Genomic DNA, 17,419 nt, shown 5'->3' on the forward strand with positions numbered 1-17,419 from the left:
AATTAGGTGATATCCGCATCACAACCCGTATCTATGGGATGATGTCAGTGAATGATTTTACAACAGTGTAGGTGGGGTCCCTCGCCCAACATCTCAAATCTGACGTTTTGTCTCTTTTCTTGTCGGTTTCCCCCGTCTGCGACCCATTAGAAAGGTAAGCGATACGTTCCTTCCCCCGTGAAATGTCGACAAGTCGCAGAATTCGGGGCCAAACGGCCGCATTTCCCGTCAAATATGTTGGGTGCTGCCAACGCTAAGGGTCTTTCCTGGGCTATCAATCCGCTTTCGTCTATGTGGTCAAAAATTTCCCTTCGGTTTTCCGGACGAATTGGCATATTTCAGGGCAGGTTTTGGGTGCCGTTGGAAAATAGATGATTCATTTTAATTCTGGGGGAGTTGGTATGATGTCTGGGCTATGGGAGACGTCACCGGGAATGTCGGTCTTTGGGTGAATCGAAGATCGAGACATCCATCCAACCATCGTCTTGCTTAGGCTTCGAAAGGCTACCTAGGTCGTGTCCTTGCATCTGATGCGATATATTTACATACCTATTTATACTCTTTATAGCTTACTAAATATGTCGTTTGGTTCTGCAGCTTCATTTTGGGTATTTATAGGTAGGTAGCTAACCAGTTTTTTCGTACAAGTTGTTTGTGTCAATGCTGTAGTAGGCTAGGGAGCGTATCCTTCAGGGTTACTTACACGAGGCTAGGCCAGACCAAGCTAGTTATAGACATGGCCGGGTATTATGAGTTAACTATATTAAGTGGTCCAGTTACCTTATTCTGTTCATGATCATGGCTTTGGTTGATAGCTAGTCTGACTTCATACCCTTAGGGTAAAATACCGAATGGCCAGTCTCTACCGCAGTGCGACCACCTTACCCGTAAAGTACTTTAACACATCCTGTAACTCAGGATAGACTTTAGTCGAGCCAGAGTATGTCAAAGGGACACCCCGAGACCTGTGCTTTCCTCTCAAGTTGAGTTTTTTTTACCCAGTCACAAATTAAGGCCATAATTTCCGATTTTCAGGAAGGTGGTCGTGCTTTGGTAGAGGCCGGCCATTTGGTATTTTACCCTATGTGCATATGAACACAAGTAATCACCAACTTGTTTAAAAGCATGAAGAGGATGTTAGTGTGGTTGCATGGGCATATCTTATCCATACCATTAACTAGGGTGCTGGTTCCTAGCCTGTGGAGGGGATTCTGCACTTCTGAATACCTGCACCCAACCTGACTTAGAGGCCCATAAAAGCTTGAAATACAGAGATATCTCCTAACCTAACCTAACCTACCAAAGGGCATTAGGACCTAATCTGGGTGTGGAGAGTGCTTTATCCTGCCTAACCAGACCTGTGAGGCATTAAAACCCATGTAAAATGTAGTGGCATCCGTAACCAAAAAATACAGGGTACAAGGTCCTAACCTTGATGCCAGTCACCACACCCCCCCTACTCATTGTAACCTTACATTGAACATTATATATCATGAAAGAAAATATGGCAGGTCTTCAACTGACCCTAACTTCACATTGGGCCAAAGCTGCTAAGGAGACACCATCTGTCGTTATGAGATTAGCTTTGAAAGTAGTAAACGCCCTAGAGTAAATTTGCACAGTCATCAATTTTTTCATTCAGTAAATAATTGCATTTTTCATTTATGTTAATTTTCTCTTATTTGTATGCTGTCAAATCAATATGAACAGAGCCACTTCATTTTCTTTAACATTATTTGTGCAGAATGAAAATATGGATTTTGTCATGATATACACTCATCATACAGTATTCATATCTTGCCCAACACTTTAGATCTACAAGTGGGATTAATCAACATTCCCCTTTTGATAGCCATAATCCAGTTTTGTTGATGTGTACTATATCCTAATGATGTGTTTTGTTCATGTACAACACAACCTGTTTAACAAGGAGTAAGAAAAACAATAGTATCTTGAAATGTGAGAGTATCCAGCTGACGTGTTGGCTTTCCAATGCACCATCAGCAGTGTTGGATAGGGTTACTATAGTGATAGGCTAGGCTAGGTAGGACATATCATTGTAATGATTTGTTATATTATAGTTGATTGGCTATGATGCATTCTGCTGGTAGGTTATGTACATTTTACCCCATCTTGCAAAGATAAAGAGGTTAGCATGGTGGTGGATCATGAGAAGGGGAAAGAAAAATTTGTAGAATACGCTAAATGCAAATGCAAGTACAAACATCATTGGATTATAGGGCTTAGGTTCTATGAAGGGAGGCCTTATTGCTTTTAGGGCCATTTTGCATACTGGAGACATTCTTACATAAGTAGCCTTTAAAATTTACCTAGATAGGGGCTAATTCCCAGGATGTTGCGTCCCATGTGCTGGCCGTATAGTACAGTCAGCTTTAATGCTAGTAATGTATTATATATTGTTTGCATTGTAATACAAACTTTGAATGAAAAGTTATACAATTAAGCTATGATTTTCAATCAGGTTCATGTTTTGCAGTATAAGCAGATACTTGTGTGGAGTTTTACACCTCCAAAAAGTATGCATGTCATTGTGAGCTATTTTTGCTTTATTTAAGATGTAGATATGTTCATATGGAAAAATCTTCAAAGGACTTTAATTTGCTAAAGAAAATTTACATTAATAGAATTCCCATGTAACATAAAAGAAATGAAAACACAGCAATATATAAGTAATTTGACTTAGTGCTTTCTACCTGAATGTAGGTCATTTAATTAGCACAGGCCCCTTGGAATTCTTGCTGGCCATCCAGTTTTTTCAAGTGTGTACGGCATAGTATGAGTGAGTGACCAACCATTTTATGCAAGGGTGTTTGGAAGTCATGTACCATCTCAATATTTTGGTCATCATTGTTGAATCATTATGTAAATAATCCTACTTAACTCTTTTGTCTATTGGAGGGTTTTAAGTTTTGCTAGTTACTACTTAAATGGTGTAAGTAGTGATGAAAAAGTATGTTTTCTAACCTTTTCTAGCTTTGTGCTGCTAAACCTTGACCTTTAGTTGCTTTTGTTTTCATATTTATCCAGAAAATACTCTTGAGACTGCGTTGAATTAAAAGTTGGCTGTTTTTCTGTTAGCTGTTGGTACTTCTTTGACTACTGTATCCTAAAGATTATTTTGGTCATCCTTTTGTGTATGTGATGAAAGTTAATTCCATAAAATTGGTGTTGGACTAAGCCAAGAACATATTAAAAGCAGATGATTGTCCTCTAGTCATAAACTTTTGATCCATTTTTGTTTTTCTCATAGGGATGTTACAAAGGCCTTAGTATGTACATGATGGTGGGCAAGGAAGACCCCACATTATTGTGGTTTTCACTGAACATTGAAGTTTTGTATTGAGAATTTATGTTGTGGAAGAGAGTGGACATAAGGGAAATTATTAAAAACAAATAGTTTTTTCATTCTACAGTGCAATACAGTGGTCCCATTGTATTTGCGGGGGGATGTGTACCAGACACCCCCCCTCCCCCACGAATAGTTGGAACCCCCATAAAAACACTTAAAACGGCCTATTTTGTTAGTTAAAACTCAAGAAAACCCCACTAAAAATTATTATACTACATGGTTTTTTTTTTATATAGTTTATCTTAAAAAGTGCATTTTATGATAAAATTTATTTGTAAAAAAACATGAATTTGTGGATATTTCTCATAGAAAATTACTATGAATAGGTGAATTTCCCACAAATAATAGGAGTACTATGTGTTCCAGAGAGAAATCCACGAGTGGCAAATGAGAGCGCTCTGAACCCAATTTTGATTTTCGATTCTGTTTATTCGTATCTCTGGTTCATAAGTTGAATGATGTTAAGTTTCTGTTCCAAAGGCTTTCAGAATTATATCTCCAGTTTTGACCCCAAGGGTGAAAGAAGTGATAGACCCGCCTGTTGAAAGTAGGGAAGTTTATTTGGCTTAGCAACAGGGAATGCATAGAAGATTGAGTACTTTGCTTTTTTATGGATAAATCAGTCTTCTTAAATGAATTTACTGTGTTACTATAGTAGATTGACATCAACCACGCATTTCATGTCTAGGCCTGTCCCTTACGACGCTCCTGATTGGCTGTTGATAAGTCAATCACAGGGCTGGAAACTCTGTCTCTCTTGTTCCCCTTCTCCTGGGGGATACGTCTTTCAAAATTATCCCTTAGGAGAGGTGGAACAGACATCCTGCCTATGTAAACTCTTGAGAGACAGAGTTTCCAGCCCTGTCATTGGCTTATCAACAGCCAATCTGGAGCGTCGTAAGGGTCTGGCCTAGACATCAAATGCACGGCTGATGTGAATCTACTATAGTAGTATAGAATGGTATAAAATAATTCTTCACTAATATAAGACAGCACTACAAATTTGGCAATTTTAATGACTCTTCTCATATGTTTGGCATTGAGTTGTGATGTTCTATGATATGACTTCTTTTGCTTGGTTGCTTTGAAGTAATTATACTGTATATATGCAAGTTTTCTATTTCCTGTCATCAAGCTTACAAAGCCTGAAACTTTGATGCAGTTAACTCTCTAACGTACCCAGGTTTTGAAATGTAATGCTAGATTACTAACCCTTTGAAATTCAGAAGGCATCAAATAATTTATGGGCTGCCCTAGAGCAAGAACCTGTCCACCACAAGGTTGGGTTATTGCAAAACAAGCAAATGATCAAATGATGTCATTACATACTCAACCCTTGTGAATCTGGTGATGTCATCTGCCAAATATTGTCTGCGAACTTTGGTGGCCTGTTTTTAATGTACGTTCCTCTTACAATAAAATACAGGTAGTACAGTATTCCACTTCAAAATAAGACTAAAATTAGTGTGATAATCTGCAGTGTTTGAGAAATAGCTTTACAAGAAGCATTGAAAAGAAATTCCTGAAAATTCTTGTAGGGTTATAAGCATACTGAATGGCTTGGATTTGTGTGTATTGTTAATTAGTACCTGGTCAATCATCTTGTATCATCTTACTTGAAACAAAATTAAATATTAGTTGTTTCATAATATAAAGACTGGAAAGAATTCCCTGCTCGGTAATTGAAGTCTGGAATTTAAAGAAAATTAGATTTCCTCTGTACATACTGTATAGTACGCATATTTAATGTATATAATGTAAAGATGAAACATTGTTGGTTATTCCAAAATTGTTCTATTGTATTGAGTGTGTACAGTAAAGTTGCTGAGTTGTTGATGGAGGAACCAAAGAGGCTGTAAATAATGTAGCCTTATAACTATAATTATGAATTAATACATACATGTAAGGTAGGGATAAATTGTGGAAAAAAATGGGATTTGGTGTTCATATGTGGAACGAACCTGGGTCTTAACTTCGGATAATTCTTCTAGCGCCTGTTGGAACTAGGCCTGTCAGCCTACCTCATTGCTACCAATTTCCTGTTTTATTTTTATTAGTTTCCAGCTGGCGAGAGGAGAATCATCCATAAGTTAAGACTGGAGTTTTGTTAGCTATGAAAAATACAGTTGATTAAAAAATTCGTTACATTGAAGATATAACGGCTGCAATGTGTCTTCATTTGCAAATGAAATAACATAGACAAGCGTTTTAGGGCTAATTGTTTATTATACAGTACTACTATACTGGTACTAAAGATAAACATATTTTTGTTAGTGGTGTCTTTCAGTTCCAAGGATTTGATCTCACTTAGAGTTACTATAGTCTTTTAAGTAACTTTTCAGCCTTCCAGATTGAAGAAATGATGCCGAGGCAAGGCGATAGAGAAGATCATATACGTTTGGTCTTAGGAGTTAAAAGGGATTAAGGATGAAGCCTTATGCCAGTGTTTCACAATGGCTTCATTTTAGATGAAATGTAGACAAGATAGGAGAGTAAATCAAGTGAGATGTTTGAAGGAGGAAGTGTACTTATAGATATTAGAAATGTGGATATAGCTAAAAGAGGTTTAGTTTAAAATGAAGTTTTAGTAATAAAAGCTGCATTTTAAGTACATTTAGAGTTTTGTTTTTCTTTTTACTTGTAAAAGTCAAGTAACAATGACTTCCAGAAAATTTGTTGATGTAGGAGACCGGAAGTTTTTCAGTTATTGAAATTAGCTATATGAACCATTGTTATATTTAGCTGCATAATAAAACCTTTCAATGGGAATAATGTAATACTATTGAACAGCATTAATATCATTTACATTGCCAGGCTTTAACTTAATGTGGGTTAATGTCAGTATTTCATTAAATCTTCTGGCAGTTTTAATTGCATCCTTAATTTAAAGTGCATTCGTGCTTTAATATGTTCTTTATTGAAAGATCTTTACCTTTTTCCCCAAAAACAAAACTTGTGAAGCTGCTCATTTGCATTTAGTATATGTACTATAATAGTGTTAAGTGAAGAAAAATTGACTATTGTGTAACTCCAGGTAGATTTGAATGTGACTGTCATTTATTATGTAACAGTTGAAGATAAAAGGTGCCAAGAAAGTTTATTTTTAGGAAACATTAAGGACAGGATTATCAGTTAAAAGTAAAATAAAGAGATCCTTTCAAAAATGGAAGACGAATCACCTATTACAGTCATACCAAGAGAGTTAGTAACAGGTGCATCCTAGTATGCATGATGGCAATTGTACGTTGCTTTGCATACAATGATTAGAATTTATGCTGAGACATTCCCAAGGTATCAGGCATAATGATTTTATGCGTTGTATTTTTTCTTAAAGGATCAATGTACATAACCATTATTTTCTAACTTCCAGGTCATATACTTCTTTATAATTATTGTAGAGGTGTAAATTTTGGTGACAGGATGGACCTCACTGGCCAATTGCTGTTTGAACCACACTTTCAATATCTAATTTTTTCCTTGTATACAGCACTGTGCTATAAGATAGGAATGTTAGGCTAACTTTACATGTGCCCTCCCCTTCTTTGAATAATTAGTCTAATAATCATGATGGTAGTTAGTTTGATTTCTCTTGTCTCAGAGAGTACTAGACCTTCATCATTTCCTTCTCATGGGCACTTTTTCCTGTCAGTGTCATGTATAGTTTGGTAGTTTTAATGTCTTACCTATAATTGGAGGTAATCTAATTCAATAACTGAAATGAATGGTAAGACAATAAACTTGAATGCTAGATGAAAATTAATAAGGAAATTGGTCAGGCAGGAAGGTAGGAAATGGAAAAGAAAAAGTAGAAGATAGAAAGGACCTTCATTACTGCATGTGTTTCTCATGCAAGGCACACACTGTAGTTGATACTCCTCAGCAGTGGGGTTGGTCAGGTAATGGCAATCTGTGGCCATGGAAAGATTTCACTACTATATCTTTGCAAGGTAATCAAGCAAGGGTATTGTTAAAGCTAGTGGCATGATGTGACTGGGATATTCTATTAGTTTAACCTTGACCTAGGTTGTATCTGTGTTTTATTTTTTTTATTTTTTATTTTTAAAAGAAAAATTTGAAGGCCATTAATTGGTTGTCAGTGGAACAAATGTATGTTTTGTAGTTAGCTGGGCAGTTATAATCTTTAATAAAATTAGTATAGTATTGTATAAAATGGCAATGTTATGATCTAAATATATGGGAAGAGTCTCTCTCTCTCTCTCTCTCTCTCTCTCTCTCTCTCTCTCTCTCTCTCTCTCTCTCTCTCTCTCTCTCTCTCTCTCTGTCCTTAGCTTGTGAGTTAAATAACACTGTTGCAACTGTATTCAGATGTGTTCTTAATCTAGTAATGGTTTCAGGCATAGCATCAGTTACTGTCTTCAGAGTTTCTTGCACATAAACATCTTGATTGTGAAGGCTTATAATTTTACTGTTCGAAAGTTCTAGAAACCAGTTCATTTTCTCACAGCTAGTTACAGAGGTGCTAATGTTAAATTCATTTTCTTACAGCTAGTTACAGAGGTGCTAATGTTAATGTTCTCCATTCATTTAAAGCTTTGAAACCCCTCCTATGCTCTAACAATCATCCAGAAAAAGAAATAAAAGTGTTGATAATGCTAAACAACAAAAACAAACTGCTTTGCAACACACTGGTTATATAAACAAGCCAGTGCTCTAGCTGTTGATAACCGTATACTGATAAGTCAACAAACATCAGAACAACTATTGTATCTTCAGACTTAATCTTTTGAGTAGGAGTGGGTATCCCATTGGTATTTGGAGAAGTCCCCTTCTTTTAATCCTCCCTTATTAGTAATGCCAATTAGAACTGATACCTTTGCAATGGCTTGTTGAAATTGTTCATGAAAGTAAGGTCTTCCGTGACATGTTAAGACTACAGACACCTAGTTAGTTTGGAGTTTGAGTGGTAGCAAAACTGCCAATAATGAAAAATAGACTGATTTAGGGGGGATGATGGTGGTGTTTGTTGCATTAAGAGTTATCATGTACATATTTGTAATCCGGTTTCGTCTGGGAATTTAGTATTGCAGTAAAGGTTTTGGGAGTTAGTTTTATGCAGTACAGTAATTGTGCAAAAGGGAGATCGGGAGAGCTTGACACCTAAATTAGGTTGCATTTTTGTAAGAAGTCTGTTTGATGTAGGTGATGACAACTTTCCTTTTTCAAGATTCAGGAAATATAAAAGCAAATGAAGAGATTCGTCTTTCTTGTAACTGATTTCATGAATGACTTCAAACAGGTTGACCCTCACGTTTGTGATTCCCACCTAGTGGTGTATGTACGTATATGAAAGCAAAGGATAAGAGTGGAGGCAACACTTACATTCAGGCTCTTGTGTGCATCTGTGAAAATGATGCCTGTGGAGAAAGCAAATGGCTGTTAATATCTTAGAATACCTTGTAATCTTTGCTTTTGACTTTAACAGTGTGGTTTTGATATGAGTCTTGAGTTCAGACACAATTTTGAATGAAAATAAGGTACATTTTATGCTGTCATGTGGAGGTTAAATATTTTGTACTGTCAATAGCAATGTTAGAAATTTCTCTCTATTTGTTGTCAGTTGCAGAAGGACTTAATGTTTTTATTTGCAGTATAGTACTGTGTAGTTTTATGTTTATGGCAGTTAGTAAGTGTGTGTGTGACTACACTACATTTTTCTGTTGAATGGCAGCTTTGTCATTTTCCTCTTTCGAAACTGTGCCTCTTTGCTTGCTAGTTGCTGCTGTTATTTGTGGGTTGTGTTATTAACACTGTTCCCTGTAAGGGGGTTGGTACAGTCTGTGCACCTCATGCGGTTCACTGAAGGTATGACTTAAGGGTGGTCTTTGCAGCGTCCCTTCAGCCCCCAGCTGCACCCCCCTTGCATTCCTTTTACTGTACCTCTGTTCATGTTCTCTGTCATCTTTCTTACTTTCCACCTTCTAACAATTGTTTCATAGTGCAACTGTGAGGTTTTCCTCCTGTTGCACCTTTCAAACCTTTCTACCTTCATTTTTCCTTTCAGCGCTGAATGACCTCATCGGTCCCAGTGCTTGGCCTTTGGGCTAAATTATATATTCCGTTCCATTAATGCTGTTCTTAAGTATGAGGGGACCAACAATGCTGATTTAAAGCACTTGTGTAGCATTGTGGTATTTTTCCTGAATTGCATTGCTGTTCATATGATTTAAATTTGTGTTTTGTTAAGTTCCGTCCTTTGTTGTTTTGAGTTTTTTCTTCCAGTTAATGGATATTCTGGTTTGTGGAAGATTGCCCTCCAGGTGAGGGACCATGCGTGCTTGTTTCTTATGACTGTTTATGTCGGATAGTAATATACTGTGCTCTACATCCATTTAGATTCTCCAAAAATTTTTCTGTCTTCAGTGTTCTTATTTTTTCTTTTCTCTGCTGCTGGAAAGTTAAAGGCGAGTTCACCAGAAGGCAGTCCTTATTGATAAAGTTTGTTTTACAGTGGGGTTTTTGACAATTTATTGTAAATAATAATGACGATGATAATCCTCATCATAATTTTTTCTTGTTGGTTTTTGGAAGGAGATCCTGTAATGCTACTCTTCAAGTGCTTTGTGTGCATTAATTTGTCATGCTTTTTCTCGACTGTTGTTAATTATTGCATACAGCACACACTATTTATTTGTTTGCCAATCTTTTTTAAACTTTCAATTGTAATTATGAGCTCACTTGGATGGAAGTCCAGACCTATTGAAATCTCCCCCAGCTTCATTGTTGATTGAAATTTTTAATGTTCTCAAGAATATTGAAAACGTATGATATATGACCATCATATTTGGTGGATAGTTTCCTAACTGGGGTCAGATACAACCCCTTCTGAAAGTCACTTAGACGTGGAAAACTTTAACTTCCTGTCTACAGTTTTAACTTATCTTTTGAACTCTGTTGTCTTCTGATAAACATTTTCAGTGTTTATTATGCCCTTTTTGTTTTGCATGGGCATTCCACCGTGCAATAGTTATACCTTAGGAAGCTTATATGATCATCTTTGCTTGGTCTGTAAAAGTTGGGACACACCTATGAGATAAATATATCACAGTAATAGTAAAAATAAAAAGTACGAGGATAGATATTATAATATAAAAAAGTGAGAAGTACTTGCAATGATTGTTTAACCAACCAAAAATGTTGGAACTATGATGCACATGGAATTTTATTTTTAAACATTTGCACATTTTACAGAACTGTCTTTCTTATAATGTACTACAATACAGATTTATTTCTGAAGTAGTCAGAGTTGATTTTATAAACATATAAAAGAAAGTTGAAATATACTGTCAGAATAGGTTTTCTTTTTGTCATAGTTTTTCATTTTGAGTATTTATTTTTGAAGTGCTCTCATTGGAAAATTCTTTAGTGTTGTTTTTGTATTGGCGTACAATAGTGCTATCTGCAAATAGTTCTTATATATATTGTGGGATGTAATTCCTGTGGACTTATTACAGTCATTGTTCCTTATGTTGAGTACATATTAAGTAAACGAAGAAATCCGCATTTCCTTCTCTGAAGCCTCTAACTCCCTTTTGGGGAAATAATTAACTTCATTGCTTAAACCTATACATAGACACAGTATTTCATCTTACCTGATTGTTTAGCATAAGTCTAACCTAAGGTCTTCACCCATTTAGTGGATTTTGCATAGCAACCTCAGAATAAAAAAAAAAAAAAACTACTAAAGACAACGAAGATGATTATATAAGAGTCCTTAGGTTAACCCAGTATCAGTTGCCTCTGTCAGTTTGAGAAAGTCTAGCTAGACTCATCTCTAATGTGTGAGATTTTTTTCATGTGGCTTCTGGAAGAGAATCAGAATTCCGGATTCTTTTATAAATTGTTTAATATCTCCACTTCTAGAAAGAATACCACGGGTGTAGTTTATGGAAAACATAAAAACACTAAAATATGTCAGTTAGGGAGAAGGCACCACAGACACGAAACAAAGAAAATGGGGAATCCCAGACGGAAGTTTCAGCCCGTCAGTATAACTAGTGGATCTTTTGAATGAAAAGTAAAGCAGGGGAGAAGTGGTTCGAGATAACAGGTGTTGGGATCATCAGGTTTAAATTTTAAACCAAGGACCGTTTAGCTTCAAAGGCCCCCTTGAACCCTTTTTTTCAGCCTTGGATAACGGTTTCCCATTCATAGTGAAGAACCGTGTCCAGTCCAGAGATTTATGGTTACATCATGACTAAATTGTAGCCTGTCTTAAACCCACGAGCTGAAATCAGTGTGGCTCTTTCCAAGGTATTACTCTCACGTACTGTATCTCACCGTGATGAAGCAGGGGCTCACGAAATGCTAATTTTTTTAGACGTATATCCTTGAAATTCCTTAGGTGGTTCATTTGCCTGTGTTGCAGACCAGTAGCATTTCCACCACGAGGAGAGTTGGAGATTTAGAAAAAATATGAGTCCTCGTCCTCATTCTAATATGTTTGTCATTGCCTGTCATTATTGGAAATTTAAGCCAATTAAGATTTATCAAGGCTGTCGTACCTCACTTTTTTTTTTTTATCTGTTGATGTATTGAAACGTTCTTTCGAAGATAAGGAATCCAGCAACACGATTAATCAGTGCCATGGTAGAATTGATTACACAAGTTTGACAGGTGATTAATGTATACACGTGGGTATCGCCAGTTTAAAGGGATGAACGAGCTTAGCGTATTTTTTAATATGAACCCTCACGTGTATATTATATATATGTATGTATGTATAAAGTGTATATGTGCGTTCGCGCATCTGTCAATTTTCAAGTGCGTGATTTTCACGTATTGGTTGCTTTGATTTAGAAAGCCCTCCTGCTCCAGTCTCGGCTGATTTAGCAATAAGTCAATTGCCAGGGAAAAGATGATTAGTCACCGGTACTAAGTGATGAGCTTGCATTGCGCGCGCTCTCTCTCTCTCTCTCTCTCTCTCTCTCTCTCTCTCTCTCTCTCTCTCTCTCAAACAACCGTGTACACGTAGTTTTTACTCCCCCCCCCTTTCTCATTGCAATACGGTAATTAAGTGCGCCTGGTAATAATTAACTTATCTTTTTTCGATGCTCCTTTGTAACATCCAGTACGAGTTGAATTTATAGAATAGTTTCCCTCATTCAATCTCGTAATTAATATGAGCCGAGTGAAAACGCATTCATATGTTTGTTTTACGATTTGGGGCTTTGGGTCAGTCACCCCAGGTGTTTTATTTTAGAAATTGCGAAGTCATCTTCGTTTGATTTAGGGAGATGACCGGAGGTTACGTTGTAATTGGTATTAGAGAGTTGACCGGAGGGCATAGCGTAATTGATTCTGTGATATGGATGAAGGTAAAGTTATTTATAAATGCAAGCAGTCAGGTGCAGTTTCGCTCTTTACAGTCACACACACTCACATCGAAGTGACAGGATGTCCGGACCCAGCCAGGCGTGACAGTCAAGGTTCGTGATCGTGTGTATGTGTAGATGTGTGCGTGCGCGCGCGAGCGAAAGAGAGACAAAAGACGTGGCACCACCGCATGACTCACGCAGCCATCTCCCTTTGTTCGTCGTTTCCAGACGTACGAAGCGTGTTTTCCAAGTTTCACGTTTCGCTTCCAGCTGTGTCTTCAGGGATTAAACCGAGTTAATTGTGGTTACTTATAAGGCCAATATATTTGCTTACGATTAATGTTCTAGTATGCTATTAGTAGTTTGCCAATTAAGAAATAACGTCTCGCCCATGAACACATGTAAATACGACACGTTTGCCTCCCAGGCGTCATTGACAGCTGATTTTCTGGAATGCAGTTGCCGACGCAGCAATTACTAGCGCATGAAAATGCAGTTGTGGTGACAAGTAGGTTCGCCCCGTTGCAACCCTTTTTATTCGCTTCAATAAATAGATAAATGTGGCTTATGACCGTATAGAAACTGTATACGGAAGCTGCTCCAGAATTCATTATTGATACTCTGTGATTGGGGGCATTGCCGTAGTTGGCAATATTTTTCTCTTGGCTGGCAGCAGCCAGCAGCACCATACAGCCACTTCGCCAGTGTTGGTCTACTCATGTGCGTTCTATGTACCGCCTGTGGCCGGCAGAACCTAGTCCTAATTTAAATGTCATTCCGGATTAATGGCAATTATTGGCCATGTGAACGTGAATCGCGTCAATGATTAGAATAGACGAGGTTAGAAAATAGACATTTGAAACACGAGAGCGTCGTGCAATGCCATAGTTTTAAGGGTGTGGTGTACAGATGAGATCTTGCACGCGAAAATATCCCTATACGTAAAGAAAAGGGGCGGTCTAAGGTTGTGTGTTGTGAAGAAGGAAGAAGAAGAAAAGGAAACAAAAAGGTTGTGAGGCCAGCGATTAGTCACAACCTCCCACATTCGTCGCCTTAATTCACATGGCGTACATTTGTTTGTCTGTGCGGGGAGAAATGGAGAAGATATAAGCATTGCTCTCCAGGTTATGATGACGTAAATGCAAGTCTTCCATTACTTATTCTAGACGATTCGTACCTATTTTTGGGGGATTATTGTAGTGAAAGGAATCTTAGACCATTGAGCTTCACTGCATAAGGGTTACGGTTTTCTCTCGGAAAAAGGTGAGTCGATAGTTGCCTTGTCATGCCGTTTTTGAATCTCCTTGAACAGCTGTGTGTATGTGTCTGTGTCTGTGTGTGATGGCTAATGACTTATGTCTTGTCTAATTTATACGACTAATTGTTGTGACGTCAAAATGTTCTTTTCGTATTTATTACGGTTTGGGGCTTTTTGTATTAATTACGGTTTGGGGAAATATGATTTAAAATTCAAATGAATTGGATATTTACATATCCATTATTACTATTAATTAATTATAATACTCATAAGAAAACATGGGGATATGGATTATACTCTACACAGAGCTACGTATTTTAAGTATAATGAAAGCCAGCGACAATACATATGTTTCAAGGTTACAGTTAAGACCTCCAGGTACCTTCTATGGATACCGTGTCCAATCATGGTTATTCTCGAGATGATCTATGTACGTTACAAATATACATACGATCTTGTGCCGAGGTATTAAGGAGTTGTGTCGCGTGGCGCTCTACTATGTACGGTCATCTATGGTGCCTACATTAGGGACATCATTGTATGCTAGTTACTACGCACATTATCTGGATTGCTATCGTATAGATGTGTACATAGGCTATGTTCCCTTTAGATGCCTATATGGACTCTGGTGTGTTCGTACATACATTCCCATTTCGTATGGAAAGCTGTGTAACATTTTAGCGCTCTCATTAATCATACCACTATCGTATGACTATCTATGTTACGGTAATTGCAGAAACTCGATAATGTACCTAGAAGGGCTGGGATGATGTTGATAACTTCCGGTAACTGTTCAAATGTCTGTCATGGTTCGCCGGCTGAACAGCCCACCCCACCCACCTGTCCGCCCATGTTGACTCTCTCTCTCTCTCTCTCTCTCTCTCTCTCTCTCTCTCTCTCTCTGCGAAACGAGGAAACGACTCCGGTAATGAGCCATCATCCTGTGTTATATTAGTCTAGAGATGAATGAACATCAGTATGACGATGTAGGTCGTGGTTTTAATAATATATATTGGTTTTGTTATATATAATATAATATAATATACATATGTGTGTATTATTGTTTTTGCTTTTTTGATATATATAGTATCTATATATATCATATATATATATATATATATATATATATTATATATCAAGGAAAAGAATGATGTTGGTTTAGGCCTAACCACCAGGCGAGCGATAGACCTATTCCCTTTATCCACTCGAAGGAGGAAATGGTAAGAGTTAGGAAAAACGGAAGCATGAAGAGAATTCGAGAGCGTGAGCTCTAGAAGGGAAAAGTCCAGCCACGGACAGAATCAGGAATTCGTAAACGTGTGAAAAGGTGGCCTGACAGGTGCTTTGAGGCTGGCAGGAGAAGTCAGTTTTGTATATTTTTGTTTCTCTGGTGGTCTGACTTTGCAGCAGCTATTGCCGGTCACACCGGAATCCTAAGGTCTGTTGGTGCAGTTTTTTTTTTTTTTTTTTTTTTTTTTTTTTTTTTTTTTTTTTTTGTCGAAAGGCAAGGGAGTTTAATACTTGAGGTTCAACCCTTCTGTCTCCTTATCGGGTGATTTGGAAGGCGTGGAAGGGAGAAGGGAGGGGTCTGTGGGTGAGTAATGTTGTCCTTGATAAAGTCGTGAGTTTCTAGAAGTTTGTTTCTTTGCCTTTTTAATCTGTTGTGGGTAATCATTCATTATTTTCATTCAGTATTTCCGGGTACATTGCTGGAAGTGAATGGGACAAGACGTGTTAAAATATTTTTGTTCTCAGAAATGTTAAGGTTATTTCTTATTGCCCCTTTCTAGCCCAGGGCCGAAGAAAGTAGGGGAAAGGAAAGTAGGTTATGCAGCATGCACGTATTATGGACGCTCAAGGTTATAGTGTTGAAGGTCATGCATATAAAAAATAAAGAATCAGTGTCACTGGGAAGCTGTAGGGTCATAGAATGAATGGGTTGGAGGTCATGTAGTAGTAGTAATAGTAGTAGTCATAGTAGTAGCAGTAGTAATTGCTGTTATAAGTCAAATCTTGTACTGTAATACATGTTTCAAGATTACATGTTACTAGTTCTGCAGACTCGAAGACGCTGTCTCGAGTAAATATAGATTTTAGAAAGTTTGTTCCCTTTGTTAGATTATCAACAGGAAGTCTCTCTCTCTCTCTCTCTCTCTCTCTCTCTCTCTCTCTCTCTCTCTCTCTCTCTCTCTCTCTCTCTCTCGTGTGTTTGAGAGGCCGACAAACTCGCAGATTCGGACGCTATTAAGTTCTGGAAAGTTGGTTTCCTTTGTTACGTTATCTCTCTCTCTCTCTCTCTCTCTCTCTCTCTCTCTCTCTCTCTCTCTCTCTGGTGAAATTGGAAACGGAAGGAAGTGTTTAGAGAGAAATTCCAGAAATTTTTAAAGTCCAAGCCTTGCTCGGTAGCTTGTTAAAAGCACAACATAGAATAATCTAAATTTAGGATATAATGATTTATATTATATTCAGGATTTTATTAACCAATTTTAGTGTATATTCACTTAATGAAGCAAACTTAAACCTCAGCTACTATGTTTAGATAAAATTGACTGGATAGTCATTGGCCTTGGGTTGGGGGGGAGGGGAAACGAATTAAGGTCACATCTGATTTTCCTCTCTCTCTCTCTCTCTCTCTCTCTCTCTCTCTCTCTCTCTCTCTCTCAGCAGCAATTATTTTATAGTGCAACTGCGAGGTTTTCCTCTTGTTACACCTTTCAAACCTACTTACCTACCTACTTTCAATTTCATGTCCAGCGCTGAATGACCTCTTAGGTTCCAGTGGTTGGTCTTTGGATACTCTCCCATTCCTGTCACATGAACGCACCATATCGCTTTTGGACTCTGCATTCTCCCCTTCAACTCCCATCGCTTCCCATCAGTCGAGGGCTCTTTCTGATCAGAATTCACGGTGCAGCAATTCCCAGGAATGTGGATTCCAGAGAGGAAAAGCTGTATTATATACGAAAGTTAATGGAAGAAGTAACGTGTCATGACTCATGAATTTGACTGCATTCCTAAGGAGTGGCTCACTTCTCTTTCTGTGTGAATGAGCCCATGTTCGTACTCTCTCTCTCTCTCTCTCTCTCTCTCTCTCTCTCTCTCTCTCTCTCTCTCTCTCTCTCATATCTTGCCGTATTAGTTTTCTGTCTTTCCTGGTTGATGTACTATGATAAGTCTCTCTCTCTCTCTCTCTCTCTCTCTCTCTCTCTCTCTCTCTCTCTCTCTCTCTCGTCCTATGTTCTTATGTCTTTCCTGGTTCGCTGTGCTATGATAAGAGCTAGATACTTGATCCTTGTTTACTTGTAGTAGGTGGTATTGTTGTTTTCGTAGCCCGTTGGGTACGGAGAGAGAGAGAGAGAGAGAGAGGAGAGGAGAGAGAGAGAGAGAGAGAGAGAGAGAGAGAATTGACCTTGTTGGATTAGTTACTCGTCACGGACGTGGTGTTGTGTTACCATT

The 17,419-nt window shown here is 37.9% G+C and overlaps 1 protein-coding gene across 2 annotated transcripts in view; it reads left to right on the forward strand.

Annotated features, from left to right (window-relative positions):
* LOC135202974 (kinesin light chain-like) overlaps window positions 1–17,419 on the forward strand; it is a 197,754-nt gene continuing 180,335 nt past the window's right edge. Inside the window, exon 1 of one of the 2 annotated variants that reach the window (XM_064232496.1) lies at window positions 1–154. The gene's annotated coding sequence lies outside the window, so the exon portion shown is untranslated. Of the gene's footprint in view, window positions 155–13,238; window positions 13,969–17,419 lie in introns of those variants that run through there. The other variant, XM_064232497.1, reaches the window with a different exon arrangement.

Source organism: Macrobrachium nipponense, chromosome 33 (assembly GCF_015104395.2).
Source record: "Macrobrachium nipponense isolate FS-2020 chromosome 33, ASM1510439v2, whole genome shotgun sequence".
In the NCBI taxonomy this organism is placed as follows: domain Eukaryota; kingdom Metazoa; phylum Arthropoda; class Malacostraca; order Decapoda; family Palaemonidae; genus Macrobrachium; species Macrobrachium nipponense.